Raw genomic sequence first — 16,647 nt, 5'->3', positions numbered from 1 at the left:
TCTGTAATACCCCAAGACTGTAAATCTATAACCACTGCAATGATTTAGTGATTAAAAACATGATAACATATTGTGTAACTGCAAACCACAGAACCCCTGCCAACTCTCCTCTAAGATAAAGAGAAAAAAAATACAGAAAATGTGTTGCTTGCAGCGATCTTCCTAAACCCAAAAGATTTTAATAAAAGAACCTATATAGTAGACTGATCGGAAAAGGGTGAGTGAATTCTGTGTGAAGCCAGCAAAGGGAGGGGGGAAAGGGCAGCTTTATGTGGGATTCTTTTCCTTGTACTAACAAATTACGACCTAAACATGCCTTTTCTTTTCTCTCTCTCTCTCTCTTTTTTTAATAGTTTGTTGTAACTGGAATAACTGGTCTTGTGTGCTGTCTTGCATATTCAAAGCAGCTTTGTAATCGGATCTGGAGACCCAACCTTATTTGCCTGAACTCAATAGGGTTTTTCTTCTCCCCCCTCCTCTCTTGTTTTGTTTTGGATTCGGTATTGTGGGTTTTCTGTTCTTGCTAGGAGCAGACAACTAGGCAGGAAGAGGCTCTGGTGCCTTTAAGCTACAGAGCAAACACCTGAGAGGGGGAGGCACAATTTGTAACATGGCAGGAGGAGCCTAAAATATACACAAAAAAATAAAATCAAAGCAGCTGTAGGGGTTTTGGCCTCTGAGCAGCTGACCTGACCCCATTCTGTATATTCTTTTATTTCCCCATTGCAGGATTCCTGCACCTTGGGTCAGATTCTAACTCAATGTGACCCTGAGGAGAAGGCAGTCACCGAGCCCTGGAAAACTGCTCCATATGTAACGGGGGGGGGGGGCTGTTGGGGGGAGTATAAGTGCATATGCATTCAGACTCCCCCAGTGTAGACACCCACACACTATGTCCTTACACACACACAAACACACACACACACACACACACACACACAATCTGTCAGGAATGCCAGGCCATGGGGCCAGCTCCAGCCCAGCTTTCACAGCTCACACTGCCGAGAGCCTGAACTCTCCCTAAAGCCCCCCAAAATCTTCATATCTACAACTCTACCCATAAACACATGCATGCAGAGACGAACACTCCAGAGACTCTATATGTTTAAAAAGTCCACAGATCTGAATTGCCTCCTCTCTGGACCTGAGCAGGGCAGTTTATTCAGAGAAATCAATAGGAAAGAGCATTTGCAAATATTTATATAAGCCCTGTGCGTTTCAGCATTAAGTAATTAAAAACTAAAACTCAGGGAGGGGGAAGGGAAGAGACACACAGAAGGCTGCAGGCCTAGAGTGGGCTTTCCTACCCACACCTCATCTCCCCAAACCACAATCCTTTCAAAACCAACTCCATGTACACTTTTTACGAAATCCTGTTCGTGCACCATTTGCTAGACTATTTCAAAATCATCTCCAAATATGGATTCACCTACCACCAAGCTTTCAAGCCTGACTGTAAGATAAGTGTCTGTATTCCCTTTTTCTCTCTCTCGCAAATGCATACACAGCAATCCTTACTTTTGACATTGCCTCAATGTCTGGTGTATTACTCTCTACTGTATTTGTATTTCTAAATTATTTGCACTAAAGATATCGAACATTATAAGATGAGAGGAGGGCCCCCAAGGTGGTAATTCAATGAGTGAATACCCACCCCCTAAGCCCCCCCCCAGTACTTTCCTCAACCTACAGGATACCCACACCTTGGGGGTTCAGTACCTGAAATCCACATATGTAAACATATTTGCATACCCCCTCAAAAATGTACAGTAAAAAGGAGGAGTTTTTAAATGAGCCACTATCGAGTGACTTCCTCTATACTGTTCCGAAGAGCTGGGCAGTAAATTCTGCGTGTACTGCCTCTAAATCCGCTCTGAGAAGCCGACCAAGGCACTGGAGCACCCACACTGCAGATACTGTAGAAATTTACAGTAAATGTAGGTGCACGATTGCAGCATGCTGCCCTATCGATTATGCAGATTGTGATCAATCTTCTCCCCTCTCCCATTTCCCAAGCCTCTTTCTGAAGACCTCCAAATAAGTTGCTCTGTAACAGGCCATTCTCCCAAAGTAGGAAGAAAAAAGTAATTTTTTAAAAAACATAATAAATCCTCAAGTGTCCGCACTGAAAGGGCCTGAGTCTTTTTTTTTAATTCAAAGTGAATTTATGCTCTGCAATTTGCATTACAGTCCAGCGATCACCGTATGTCATATTCTTCAAAGGTGCTTAACAAACCCCCTTTTAAAAGTCACTAGAACTGGAGGCCAGAAAAAGGCAATCAGCTTCCTTCTTCCATATAGTCCTTAGATCAAGTTTCAATAATTTAGACAATAAAAACTGTCATATTTACCTTAAGTTGGAAGCAACAAGGGGGAAAAGTTAAGAGTGGGTGATTTCTGAAAGCACTTGTAATCAAAGAATTTGCCACAGTCGAAGGAATGGCACAGCATTTTGCAAAAGTCAGCTTCTGAGCAACAGATTAATATGTAAAGTAAAATGTATTTTTTAATGTAATAGCTCTACAAGAAACCTACGACTACTGAGTCCTTTCACAATTTAAATACACTGCATAAAATACACTCACATCTACTCTCCAATAGATATGCAAAAAGAGGTACATGAAAATGCATAATGGAAAAGAGTGAAACAAGACGAGGGGTGAGTGGAGAATCCCAGATTCGTGTGAGCAAGAAACAAATAAAGAAAAAAGAAAGAAAGAAAAAGAAAGAAGGAAGAAAGAAAAAAAAGAAAAAGAAGAAGAAGGAAAAAAGAAAAAAAGGAACACTCCGATGTCTCTCAACTCCCCTGGTCAAAGAGAGGCCGGCTAGGCTGGGTCTAGTCCTGGCCGGCGGCGCAGCCCCGAGCCCCCGGGAGCCCCTAGTGTCCAGGGCAGAGCCCCCTCTGGGCGCTCGCGGCGCTGCCAGTGGGGCAGGGCGGAGAGCGCGCAGGTGAGGGTCGGGCGGCCGCCTCGCCCCCTCGCCCCCTCTCGGACCCGGGGCTCCAGCCGGGCGGCCGCATCCCCCGCAAGTCGAGCCCTGGCGCGGAAGGCGCCCGCCCGGCCGGCCAGCGGTAGTGGCGGCAGCGGCAGCAGCCACGGCGACTGCTCCGGGCCGGGTGCGCGCCCCGCGCGGCGGCTCAGCCCGGGGCCCCGGAGCCTCTCGGGGTGGGGCAAAGTTGGGGGCCGGGGGCAGCGGGGGCGGGGGCGCTCGGCACCGCAGAACACCCCCCCCCCCGCCGACGGCCGCCTTTGTCTCGGCGCCGGGACCCCGGCCGCCCTCCCGCCCTCGGCCCGCGCCCTGGCCGGCCCTGCCCCGCGGCGCCTCCAAACTCGGCGCGCGGGCCTCGCCCCGGGCGCCTCCACCCTCCCGGGGGTCGCTGGCGGCCGGCGGCGGCGGCGCGGGGGCCGGGGAGGAGGGGGCGGCCCGGGCTCGGCGGCGGCGGCGGCGGCGGGAGGAGGAGGAAGAAGAAGAGAAAGAGAAAGTTTGGCGCAGGGGGAAGGCGAGCGGGACGCAGCGAGCGAGCAGGGCGCGGGCGCGGGGAGCGCGGGCGGCGGCGGCCGGGCGCGGGAGCCGGGAGGGGGCAGGACGAGCCCCATGCAAAGCAGCCCGGGCGCCCCGAGGAGCCCCGCGTCCGGGCGGTGGCGGCGGGAGGAGGAGGAGGAGCAGGCGGCGGCGGCGGCGGCGGGAAAAAAAAAAAGAGGGAAAAGTTGCCACTTACGCGGTTGCTTCTCCGGCGGCGGCGGCTGCAGCGGCGCTGCTGGCGGCGGCGGCGGCGGCGGGAGCTGGCGGCGCTTTTAATCCCGAAAAGAGGCGCTCGGGCCGCGGAGCCCATCAAGGCAGCAGCGGCGGCTGGCGGGGGTCGGCGGCGGCGGAGGACGCGCTGCTGGCGGCGGCGGCGGCGGCGGCGGCGGCAGAGCTGGAGCGCGCTCGGCGGAGCCCGGGGCGGGAGGCGGCCGCAGCCGGGGAGCCGGAGCCGCCGCCGCCGCTGCCGCCGAGCAGCATGGTTGGCGGGGAGTTTACAGCCCCCGGAGCGGGCAGGGGCCACGGAGGAGAAGCGGCGGCGGCGGCGGCAGCGGCTCTAGGCTGTAATTGGGATGCAAAGCAGGCGGTGGCGGCGGCGGCTGCGGCCGGGAGGAGGAGGAGGAGGAGGCGGCGGCGGCGGCGGCTGCAGCGGTCGGAGGGGACGCGCTGGAAGTGGGAGCTGATGAGTGAAAAGAAAAAAAAGTCTTTGGATCTTTATTCTGCTAATTAGTTTCCTGCAAAAAATGGCTGTGATTAATTCAGTGCGCATGTGCTTCATTACCCAGGCACGACGGGAAGGGCTAATTAGCCACCTTCTGGATCAATAAGATTCAGCAAAAAAGAAAAGGGGGAGGTGGAGGGAGGCAGAGGGGAGGAAGGGAGGAAAAAAAAAAAAAAAAACGGGGGAAAGTGATGAGCAGGGCAAGGAGAGCAGGAAGAGAGGATGGGAGAAGAGCCCAGGAAGAGGGAGAGAGGCACCAAAAGTTTATGCATGTATTAAAAACACATACACACACACGCGCACACACACACACACACACACACACACACGACACACGCACACACACACACACACACACACACACACACCGAGAAGTGAAATGCAGAGAAGCAACAATAGAAACCTGGCTAAGATTTTTTAAAAGATTTCTTTCTTTCCTTTTTTCCCCCTTTCTCTCTTCTTTCTTTCTTTTTTTCCTTTTCTTTTTCTTTCTTTTTTTTGGCAAATGAAGCAATGTTTAAATTAAATAGGAAGAGAGCATCTTCAAAGAAGAGGGGAGCAAGGGGGGGCAATAATGGAGTGGGACAGCTCAAAGCAAAGATTTAAGTGAAAGGCAGAGAAGCAGCAGAGACAAAATAGAGGCCACTTTAAATTGCAAATCTGAGATTTTTTTTAAAGGAGGAAAACTACCTCCCCCCCCAAATCAGAGGACAAATAAAGAAAATATGGAGAAAACTTTAGCACGTACCATAGACTAGACAAAAAATATATATATGATATGTTAATTTTGCCTTCTGAAATAAGATACAATCAATCTTCTCTGGTTCTTTAGAAGGAGAGGGGAAGCAGGAGTGATGATTAGAAGGAATAAAAGGGAGAAAGTGAAACAGAACTGAAAGGGGGGTAACTTAAGGAAAGACAAGAAAAGGAAAAGTTGCACTTGGAAACAAGTCCAACTTTCTACCTTTCTGGACCTAAGAGAAAAGTAAAATCAATTTTCTCGTGTAAAACCTGGAAAGCAGATGTTTTCAAAACACAGGAAGCTATTTTGCCATCAAAAGCAGGGATGTAATAAAGGCAGTGAAAAATAATTTCAGACTAAATTCGTAAGAAAGAAAGCCAATATATTTAAATAGCGAGGAAAGGTCTAGAGTGGAGAAAAGGGGAAAATTACATACCCCTTCCCTAATGCCAAAAAAAAAAAAAAAAAAAAAAAAGTCTTACAGCTTCCTCCAAGAGTTTGGAACAGAGTCTCGAAGCCAAAGGGCTTGAAATGAGAGGATGGATTTCAGATAAAGACTAGGAGCAGTACATCCCACCAGAGCCCAAAGGAGATCCCTGGAATCAAAGACAGCAGCCAGGGACCCTGCTACTGTACCGATTCCCAGTACATCAAAGCCATCACTTAGGTGGGAGCACGGTACCTCCAAAAAGCAAGCAAACAAACGCAGGAAGAACAAGAGTCTCAGTCTGTCTCTCTCTCTCTCTCTCTCTCTCTCTCTCTTTCTCTACCCCCTCTTTCAAATCCTAGCCTTAGCGTCACTGCTAATGCAATAGATTTTTTTTAATGACAAGTATGTATTTATGTAAGTTCTAAATATGAGCTAGTACCACTGAAATTACAATGTCTGGAATAAAATAAAATGCAATTTGCACTTGAAGTGATCTGCAAACAAATGCAAAAACAACGTTTATGTTTCTGAAGGCATTTTTAGTGAACCCTGGAACATCAGGTAGACAGCTCTCACCAAAACTTATTTTTCTTAGAAAAAAGATTTTTCGCCAGCCTAGCTGGATTGTTTATTTTAGAAGGAATTTGGGAATTAATCGGGAAATCTATTTGATTGGAAAGGAATTCTTCATTTTGAGAGATTTTCCAATGCTCTTAAGAGCATGCAGCTTCTTAGTCAAGACTAGGGGGAGAAAACCGGTTTAGGATTTTGCAGGGTTACCTCATCTAATCCTTGTGAATTCACTCTGGGAATAATGCTGTTTTATTTAGAAAGAAAAAAAGAAAATACATTTAGAAAAATCGGGGGTTTCCTCTCTATGAGCCAAATCTGGATTGCCATTCAAACTTTTCCTGGCTGCTTTTCCATGCGGGACAGTTGATCAATAAAGCCAAGTCCAGGCTGGCTTGCTACAGGTTTCACCAGTCAGTGCTTGCAAAACCTTTGTCATTTTCTAAAAATAAAAAAGCTAAAAGTTATTGTAGAAGAAGGGGCTTTTTTTTGTCCCCTGCACAATGTGTCTTTTGTGAGGTTAATGCCATTCTGGGCTCTCGATAGCCCTGGACAATGGGAACTCTCCAGGAGCCTGCAAAGACTCTGGCTTTTTTCTTTCTTGATTTTTTTTTTTTTTTTTTAAGGGAAGGATGAAACATTCCTACAGTCCAAACACAACTTCTACTTTGATTAAATAAATATTTATCTTTATTGTAACCATTGTATATTTTTACCTTCAGTTTGTCCGTTTCTGATTATTATTTTAAATTTTTCATTGGCAACAGCTAATCTTTTTTTTTTTTTTTTCCCTTTCAGTCCAAAGTGCAGGTCAGTGTAAAATGTAGCTGACTGAAAGAAGACTGGTAAATTCTGAATTTTTCCATAATACATCAGGTAAGGAAAATTGTTCAGACCTTCAGGAGTATATTTGCCTCTTATTTATCTATCTTCACGAATCTTCATAATTCTGTTGATTTACTTTTTTAAGATGCAGCAGAATTAAATTTCTCCCTGTAGATCTTGGAAATTCACTTAAATGCTATGTATTTATTTTCTTTTAAAAATGTAAATAGTACTAGAAGCGAACTTGGAGCTTGTTATACAAAACAGCGCGGAAGAAGTCAGATATCTCCACTGGTATAGGCTATTTGAGGGAAATTCTGGATATAAATGTATTTCATGCTGCAATATAGGAAAATGTCAGCTTAATCTGGTAAATACTTATGCTAATTTTACTCAGTGAATTCGTTATAAAGAGGAGAGGTACCAAGCTTGTATGATTGAATAATGCTTAGGCGATAATCCAGCATCTATATGGATTATTTTATGTACAAAATGAAAAAAGGAACCAAGAAATTCAGAATCTAAATCCTTCATTTAGCTGGCAAGAAGGCAGAAAATTTTAGACCAATCTGTTTTTAAGACATTTACAGTAGGGAGAGAAAGTAGAATGTAGGCTAAATATTGCATTGATGTGTATATTTCTCTGCCTCTCGCTCAAATAAATGGATACAAACACAAAGATATATGCATAAATGGGCACATAAATATACATTTGAATGACTCTAGATGTCTTTGCGTCTCTGTGTGTGCGTGAATATATGTGCACACAAATATACAAGGTATACATAAATGCAGGTACTGTACAGAGCTATGCGTGTGCTCTCTCGCTGGGGGTTTTTGTTTCCAGATCTGTTTGAAGCTACTTTTTTGCAAATATAACATAGGAGTGTCGGTTTAATGATGAAGATATGGATGGTGAATTTGAGTAAGAATCTACTTCTCTGCAATTTTCAGAATCTGGGGTTGCAATGTGAGCAGCTATTATTTGGTCCAAGGGCTAAAGATGCCGTGGGCCAGTCTTAAGGGGGAAGAGAGGTGAAGGGGATCTTAGGAGATCTCACTTGCAAAGAGCCTAGCTTCTGGGCCCTGGGTTTTCTTCTGCTGGAGGGTTGGGGACACAAAAACAAAAACAAAAACAAAAAGGGAGGAGGAAGAGAAAAGAAAGCCCGTGAGGAGCCAGGGGAGGTTGAAAGGACGCCTCTGCGCACAACTCTAGAGCTAGATCTAAGGGCAGGGTTGCAGGGTGAAGAATGTGCGGGTCTCTTTTTGAATGTGTATTGTTATTCTAAGTCTATTGTATGTATGTGTTACTGTCCTTTCATTTGCCACGACAACATATGGATTCCATAAATGCAGACATGCTGAAGTGCATCTGTCTGGGTAGTTAACACGATCCAAACATCCCTCTTCGTTCCGCTAACTCTGGCTCTTCCTCGGGTTCCCTGGCAGCGCTCCGGGCTGGCCGGCCCTTGCCCCAGGCTCTCAGCACCCTGCAGTCTCGCCCTTTTGTAGTCTCCTGGTGGGATCCAAGGTGCCGCGCCGAGGAGGCGGGCTGCTCCGGGTTCCGGGGTCAGAGGCGCCGCTGCCGCTAGCCCCTGAGCGCCAGGGAACGAAAGGGTTAAGCTGCCCGGGCTCTGGGAAGGGGCTGCGCTCATCCCGGAGCGAGGTGCAGCCACCAGCAGCTGTGATTTAGGGGTCAAGTCCGAGATCACCTTTCTCCTGCCTCTGGAAATGGCAGAAGATGAGGTAGGGAGGGAGAAACAGGAGAGAGAGGCAGCCAGGCGCGGCACTTCGCGCTCCATCCATCCGTTCCCTCCCCCGACCTCCCAGCCCACCTTCTGACCCCCAGACAAATCGAACAGTTCCCCTTTCTCCTCGGGGTGCAGGGTGAGGTTCTTCTGAGCGTCTAGAATTGTTCCATCCCCCAGCTCTATCCTAGGGCTAAAGCACTGTGATCCAAGCCCCAACCACCAAATCAGAAAGTTTGCTCTTAATGCACCAGAGGGTGAGCAGATGGGTCTGGGTAAAAAATGCTCCCCATTTGTGGAAGACAGGGGTGCCCTCGGCAGAGTGGGGGAGTTTGGATGTTGGCGCCAGCCCCGCAGACTCCGGTCATGCTCCTCATAGTCCTGAGCGGATGTACACAGTGGTGTCCATTACATGCAGCTTCTTGCTTTGTGCCCACAATCTCGGTCCAAAGCTTTCTTTCCCCCAACTTGGGCAGCCTGGAGAATACTTTTGTCAAAATATTTTTCACGCCTGAAAGATAACCAAAACCCAAATTCAGATTTGTTTCTGAGGCATTTCACTGGAAAAGAGCAAAGCGTCTGAAGTCCCCTTGTTCTGGCGCTGCACGGAAGCACCTGGTTGTGGGGCTCAGTGCCCAGGTGATGCCCTGGGGACCGTGGGCCATGTACGCGGTGCCCACAAAAGAGGCTTTAATTGAGAAAGAGCTTCCCAAATCCACCCCACCAGTTTGGACTTTAGGACAACGACAGCTCTTTTGGAAAGTTACTCCAAGAAAAAGGAGTTTTTGGTGGGGAAAAAAACTGGCTGGAAATGACAGAGAGAAAGGAGAACTAGATCCCTGGGGGGACACGAGACAGGTGGGGGACGCTAAGAGTAGATAGGGAGATGAGCGCACAAGGAGGTCCACATACAAGGCGTGTAGGGCACGGCCGCGCAGAGGCTCAGTGACGCGCTCCCCAGACGCTCCCTTCAGCTGTCAAGAGTGAGGGCGAATCACCCCGATTTCCGCTTCTGCTTCCAGGGCCAAGAGTGGACCAGCTGGTCCAGTAGGCAGCTGAGGTCTGTCTTCCTAGCCCCGGCACCCTTAACCCCGCCAGAGCCTCCAAACCACAGAAATCAAACCAAATTGGCCGCTCGAATCTAGAGAGGTTTCATCCCTGGGGCAAGGGGGAGGGAACAAGCCTTTTTTTTTTTTTTTTTTCTTTTGAACTCCCGATTCAAAAGAGACCACAACCTACTCTTGAGTGCCATCCCCAATACAAGGATTGTGGGTATGTTTCATTCTTTCATTCTTTCTTCCCTGTTTCTCAGAAGTCAAATCTTTAAAGAATTAGCCCCAAACTTAGAGTGCTTGGGTCACTGAAAGAGTTCCAAATGATAAAGCCTGCCCTTCATTTCCAATACATGGCGCACTGTGAAAATGCAGGGCAATTATTCAGTTCCAGGGTTTGAGTCAGATTTCCAGTTTCCCCGGTTCCTTTGCAATGGAAATCAGAAATCCAACCTTGGGGCAGAAGTCACCTCAGACTTGGTGGCTCTCTTGGGTTCCACACAGTCTGCACCACTGGCAAGCGCTGGCTTCCCTTTTGGTGACCTGGTACCAGAAGTTTGCGCTGACATCTAAAGCCTAGGGCGGGGGGAAGAAGAGAACTAACCTCATCTCTATGCATCAAAGTGAACAACTTGAGGGCAAGAGACCCTCGGTCGGGCTTTATTCGCTTTGGGGATTTCCAAGGGCATAACTTGGGAATGATCAAGGTTTCTGACTTGCCAGGCAGAGGCAGAAAAAAGGGATCCTTGAGAGGCATGGGCAGCGGGCTTGAGAGCAGCGCTGAGAGCAGGCAACTGAGACCTGGCGCCCATTTGCGCAGCGCCCGTTAGGGCCGGCGTGGGGAGTCAGTGCCCGTGGTAGCACGTGCATTGTTGACACGCAGACACGCGGGCGTGCGCTAATGGAGGGATGCGCGGCTGAGCAATCCCCCGATGCCTGCATTTCTTGCAGGCATGGCTTGTTTAATAGCCAGGGAATTGAGTGCCTTCCCTCCACCCCCCGCTTTTTTTTTTTTTCTGAGAAATGTAGAAAGGGACCTATACCATGTACATATTCTGAAGAAACATGTGCATTTTTTTCCTGAGAAATACCTGGCACCATAATATTTCTGATTTAAGGGGCAAGGGAAATCTTTGAAGTGAAGAAAATCAGTGGGGGACGAACTATCTTTTCCTGATTTTTTTTTGTGCGTGTGCCTCTCCTCAAAGCCAGTAATGGGATTTAAAATCAGAGATTCCCAGTCCTCATCCTCCCTCCCATTCCATTTCGCTCTCTTCGCCCCAGAAAACATCTGCAATAACCGAATGCACGTCTAAGGGGATGGTTTAAAGAGAAACAAGATTTGGGGCGCGCGTCAACTTTCCTTTTCTTTTTCAAATGAAGCTGAAAAAAAATTCCAAGGACAATTTAAGCACCAAACGACATCGAACAGATATTTTTCCAAAGCAAAAAATTTCTAATTCGTTTGTTTCCAATTCTTAGAAATAGAGAAGAAGGCAAACCCGATCTTCCTGCACAGGGATGACTCGAAATTTGGGGGCAGCACTTGGTTAGGGCCAGGAGGGGCAGTGCAGGGTGCAGCCCCAGCGTCTTGGAGAAGTTCGGTGCATGACAACCCTGGGGCGCTTGGGCTGCGGCTCTGGCTAGCTGGGCTCCCCGCAGATGTCCTGCGGGCCCAGCGTGCCAGGGCATCATGCAGGGCAGTGGTCCCCTGTGGGCATGGCCACCTCCCTGTTTAATTCCAAGGCTCAGCGGGGCAGCAGGAACATTCAATGCCACTTTCCTCTGGTCCTGGCAAAGGGCGCACTCTTTTTGTGTCTAGTCTAGTCTCCTGCCCCCTGGGCTCAGCATCGTGGAGACCAGCCACTGTTCCCACCTCCCCAAAAACCATAACCTCAAGGATCCCGACAGTTTCCTGAGACACTGACCACAGTTCACTGAGCCAGGGCATGCGTTCTTAAAGTCTGGCACACCCAGCCCCATTTCGGGAAATCTTTATCTCCTGCCGGCTCCGGGCCCCTGAGAGGAAGCCCGGGAGCTCCTGCGCCTGGAGAAGCCGGCTGGGGAGCTAAAGCCAGCCCAGCGCAGAGCCGCTGCCCTGGGACCCAGGCGCCCCTCACAGGTGCGTCCTTAGCAAGGCTCCTCACGGCTTCAACTGGGTGGGTAAATGGCCTCCCTTGGAAAATTCGAGCACCCCATTATGCCCCAGCAGGGCACCCCCAGAAAAACCAGCCAGGCCTGGAGGTGCCTGGCCTTAGCAGCCATCTGGGAAGGAGAGGGCAAGTCACAGGTGCACTTCAGGCCTGGGCTGAGCTACCCCAGCCCAGCACCCGCCTCCAGCTTTGATCCCACTCCCCACTGAGGGCAGCTAATGGTTTGAGGGCAGTGGTCTCCACCGCCCTCCCTGGGCTTCCCAGCTTCTTTCAGGACACAGATGCCCCAACCCTGTCCTGTGGGGCACCGAGGTAGCCACGCAGCATCGACCACAGGGGGCAGTTGGGGGCCCTGGACCCACCTGCCAGAAAACACGGCTGCTTCCTGCTCAGGCCGGCCCAGAGTGGTTCTGCACCCTACAGCCCAGGGAGATCTGGGAGTGGAGAGCCCCCTGGGGTCCTGCTCATCACTAAGGCTGACCAGAAACTGGGCTGGTCAAGGAGGTGGGACTGGATGTGTAGGGTTAGCAAGGGCCTGACTTGCCGAGTGCCTGCGTCTGCGTGTTTGGTTCTGTGTATCTCCCTCCCTCTCATTTTGTCTGGGGGGAGAAAAGAAAGGAAAGCAGGCAGATTGGTGCCGACCCTCTTTCCAGTCTGGGAGCGCAGCAGCAGGAAGTAGTGCTCATAACGACACTTCAGCCCTGACACTTGAATGCTGAAGGTTAAACTCACAGTCTTCAGGGAAGGGCTTCCTGCCAACTAACCAACTGTGCTCTGCCACAGGCCTCACCTCACCCTACCCCCTCCAGGTACAGCCAACACCCCTGCCTCCTGCGGTCTGGGAACCTCAGGGAGAGGTGCCCCTGGGGGCTGGCTCCTCCCACCTCCCCCCACCTCCAGGGACCCTCTCCTTTTTTGTCTCCCCCATTATTTTGCCTGTGGCTATTTGTACCTCACTTTGGCCTATGGGTTCCAACTAGTTCCTGCTGTGGAGCTGGGATGAACTCGACACTGCATCAAAGATGCAAGGTTCACACAAGTGTGCTTGGGGAGAAACCACACTTGTCCCCTGTCCCTTTGTTCTGGGTATGTGGTGGCCCCCACAACTTGGTGCAGGCAAACCTAGAGCTTAGTGCCCAGCCCTGGAAGTGTCTGCAGGGGGACCCTGACTGTAAGGGGGCATGTAGAGGCCAGATTTTCGGACGGAGAAGGTTCTCCAGAAGGAACAGCTATGGGGGGGGGGATGCCTATCCCAGGAACCCTGTTCTTGGTGCCTGTGATCAAGAATACCTCTTCCCTTTCCCTCTTGACCACATCCTCCCAATGATGGTGAGATTAAATTCTGCACCCTTAAGAAGAGCATTCCAGCAGGAGATTGGTGGTCTCGTAAACGGAATGGGGTTAGCTCTTGGGAGACTGGCACACCGGCCCTTTTCTCTTCTTCCCTACCTCCCTGAAAACACCTACTACGTGTCAGTTCCTCAGCAGGAACTTTACACAAATTGCATTCCATTCTCTCAGCAGCCTTGGGAAACTGGTATTATTAGTCCCATTTTCTAGATGAGGAATATCAGACTCTGAGAGATTAAGATCACACAGCTATTCAGTGGCTCAGCGTGAATTCGAACCCAGCTCCATCTGGCTTTAAAGCTATTTTTATTACACCACCTGCCTCTGGCCAAGGTCAGGAGAACCAGGGACTCAAGGGAAAACAAAAGAGAGATACACAGTGTCCATGGGCTCAGAGGAGGGAAAGAAAAATATTCCGGGAAGGGTTCTCTGGTTTTGATAGGGATTCAGGCCTGGGACACACATCAGAGAAAGTCAAGGCCAGAGACAGAAAGGACAACGAAATATAAGGTGAACAAGCCCCCAGCCCAGGATGACATCAACATAATATCACCCTGAAACAATCGTCAGTGTACCCCTGGATGTGTGGACCTTAACCCAGCCATACCAGGCCAAGATAATACCAGGCCTTTTTCATTTTCCTTTGTAAATTTTCTTACAGTGTCTGAAGCTCAGACAAGTTCCTAACTTCTGTGAGTCAGCAGGCTGACAGGAAGGGATGATCAGATGACCAATTACTCATGAGGAAATTCAGAAAGTGGGTAGAAGAGAGGGCAGTAACATGGGAATGGTAGGCCCCCTAGGGTCTCCTGGTCGCTGCGCTGAGCTTTGCACTGTTGGGGGGTGGGGGGGGCGGGGGGGAGGCGAGAAGGGTACTGTAGCTGCAGGCCTGCAGCCCCCTTGGAACAAAAATATTTGCTTTGTGGCTATTGGGGTTTGGCTACGGGAGAGTCTTCTCCAACTCTGGCCTCCACAAGTGCCACCAGGTACTGAAGCACTCCTTTGGGAGGGCTTCTGCAGTGAGAGGAGGGGGTAATCCGGTCAGTGGCATAGGCTGACATCTCTTCGCTGTGTTTCGCTGGGTTGTCTTGGGCTGAAGCGAGTGTGTGGAACTGGGCAGGACTGGCCAGGCCCACATGGAGGGGTTGCTGAAAGCCTTGTTAAGGAAGTCCTCCTGACCAGGCAATCCAATTACATAATGCCACAAAAATAACTCTGGGCTGGGAGTCTTGTCAGAATGACGTATTTAGTTAGCAGAGAGGGGTATCAAATATCTATCTTCCAACACAAGGGCTGAAAGTACACTTGTGGCACCGCTGGACCCCCCCCCCCCCCCAACTGAACAAGGAAGGGTAGGGTGCAGTGGGGAGGGACCAGCGTCAAGGATGCACATTTCTTTCTCCCCTCCCTTTTCCCCCAGGTGCAACAAAAGCCAAATGCTCAGTTCAGCTGCACTCTGCCAGCTCATACCACATACAGAGTCAGGTACTGAATGGGTTAGGGGCAGCTGAGAGAAAGAAAGGAGGGAGTGGGAGAAAGGAGAAGAAATGGAGTGAAAGGGGGTTTTTGTTTTGTTTGTTGGTGGAACAGGGTGGGCATAGGTTATCTTATTATTTCTATCTAGACTAGACAAGGCCTCCCACTACAGTTGACCAACTAGTCCCACTTTGTCCAAGACCGTTCTAGATTTAAAACTGCATCCGAGGAACCCCCTCAACTCTAGAAACTGGGACAGTGGGTCACTCTCCCTCCCACAGGTTTGGCCAGATTTCCACAAGGACAGAAAATTATGACCAAGATAAGGTACTTCATTTTGATTCAAAATTATTAAAAGAATGACCTAAATAAGCTATTTCACCATAGATGCAAAGGCCCTATTTCCAGGAATTTGAAGAAAAAGGCATACACTCTGTTTTACCCCCCCCAACCCCCCCCCGGACCATTTTTCGGCTCTAGAGCTTTCCAGGTGGAAGAATCACCTGTTCCATCTGCTCTGCTTTTCAGATAAAGTTTCCAGACATGCTTTTGCCCTTCCAAAATGCCCTGAACTCCTGCCAGGGTTTGGTTGGGGATAGTGTTATATCACTTTGAAAAAACTCTGCTTGAAACTCTGCTCCCAACATCTTTTTGTCACCTAATCTCTTTCCTGGGTCTCAGTTCCTCCCTGTGGCACCACGGACACATTCTGAGCCGTATCCTTTAATATATTCACCTAGAGCCTGTTAGCATTTTCTTTTTCCTAATATTGATAACCACAGCATCTGATCCTTTTATTCTAAACTGTGGCCTTCCAACCCATCCTTCATCTAGACCCATCTGCACCCCCCCCCCCAAGGAGACAAATGAGGCTAAGCAATCCCTGGCCCAAGACACTTTCACAGCATCTGAGCTTCCATGTGCCTTCATCCCCACCTCCATTCTTTTTTAAAATCAAAATGTCTCTAAACTCCTCGATCTAATTATAAAAGCAAATAGCTTTCCCTCCCTGAGTCCTATTCCCTGGCTCGTGAACAGGCAATTCCACTCGGAGACCACCTTGTCGCCAGCCAGAAAACCAGCTGCTTTAGGACGCAGCAGAGAGGAAAGGGTGAAGTGCCAGCGCCTCCGCCCTCCCCCAGCAGGCTCTGCCTTTATGGAGTCTATTTCCAGTCTGTTTACCTGGCAAGGACCACGTGACCAATCCAGAAGGAAATGCTGACATCACTGTCTCTCTCACACATGTGCGCCTCCCCCCCTCCAGCCCGCTCTGCCTGCATTCCGGCATCCATCCTCTCCGCCTCTCCCGGCGCCGGCCCCTCCCCCAGCACTCGCGCCTTCTCCCACTTATTCCTCTGTCTTTCTCGGTCACACTTTCCTTTGTTTTCTTTCTCCTTGTAGGCTGTCTCCGAGACTGTCTCCGGCGCGCACGCACGCGCGCGCACGCGCGCACACGCACACACTTCTGGGAATCCTTTTCCCTTCTCAACAAGCCTTTCTTCCTCTTTCAATCTCTTTCCGATCTGTGGCCATTGAATCTTCACTCTTTTAAAAATACACTTCCTCTTTCTCTATAGATTGGAGATTTATTTAAAAAAAGGGGGGACGGTCCTGGAAGATCTGGAGAACCTTCCAGGCCCAGGATGGGGTGGGGGTGGAGGGGAGGGCAGAGCAAGGCTGCTCTGTCCAGCCACTCAAGTCCCCGCTCCAGTGGGCTTGGAGATTTAGGTGTTGGGGGTTTGGTCAAACGTGCCTTCTTTATTTGTTTGTTTTCAGCCTTTCTTCTTCCAGTTTCCCTCCCGCGCTTCCTCACTGCCGCAGGAAGGGGGTTCCTTCCCTTGCCCATAGCCAGACCACAGGCCCGAGCAGCTCTTGGCCCTGTGTGCACGCGGCACATGCACCTCGTTCCTGGTCTTTGCTGCTGCCGCTGCTGCTCCTTCTGTCAGAGGCTGAGGGGCCTGCTCAGCATCCTTCCAGCCCAGGGAGCTGGAAGGCCCTGGAGGCAGAGGGGAGGGGCAGTGGTCAGTGCAGGTGCCTCCTGCCTGTTCAAAGGGCTAT

At 49.9% G+C, this 16,647-nt stretch overlaps 1 protein-coding gene across 11 annotated transcripts in view; it reads right to left on the bottom strand.

Moving 5' to 3' along the window:
* The window catches only part of ZFHX3 (zinc finger homeobox 3), a 1,292,716-nt gene that overhangs the window by 236,073 nt on the left and 1,039,996 nt on the right, over positions 1-16,647 (bottom strand). Inside the window, exons 1-2 of one of the 11 annotated variants that reach the window (XM_087870554.1) lie at positions 4,304-8,606; positions 3,719-4,201 (exon numbers count right to left, since the gene is read on the bottom strand). The exons of 9 other annotated variants lie outside the window; for them this stretch is intronic. The gene's annotated coding sequence lies outside the window, so the exon portion shown is untranslated. Of the gene's footprint in view, positions 1-3,718; positions 8,607-16,647 lie in introns of those variants that run through there. One more of the 11 variants, XM_087870558.1, reaches the window with a different exon arrangement.

The sequence above is a fragment of the Ursus americanus genome, chromosome 21, assembly GCF_024610735.1.
Source record: "Ursus americanus isolate L20-20 chromosome 21, mUrsAme1.1.p, whole genome shotgun sequence".
Classification (NCBI taxonomy): Eukaryota; Metazoa; Chordata; class Mammalia; order Carnivora; family Ursidae; genus Ursus; species Ursus americanus.
Note: the sequence above shows the minus strand (reverse complement) of the source record. Positions and strands in the feature narration are given on the sequence as shown.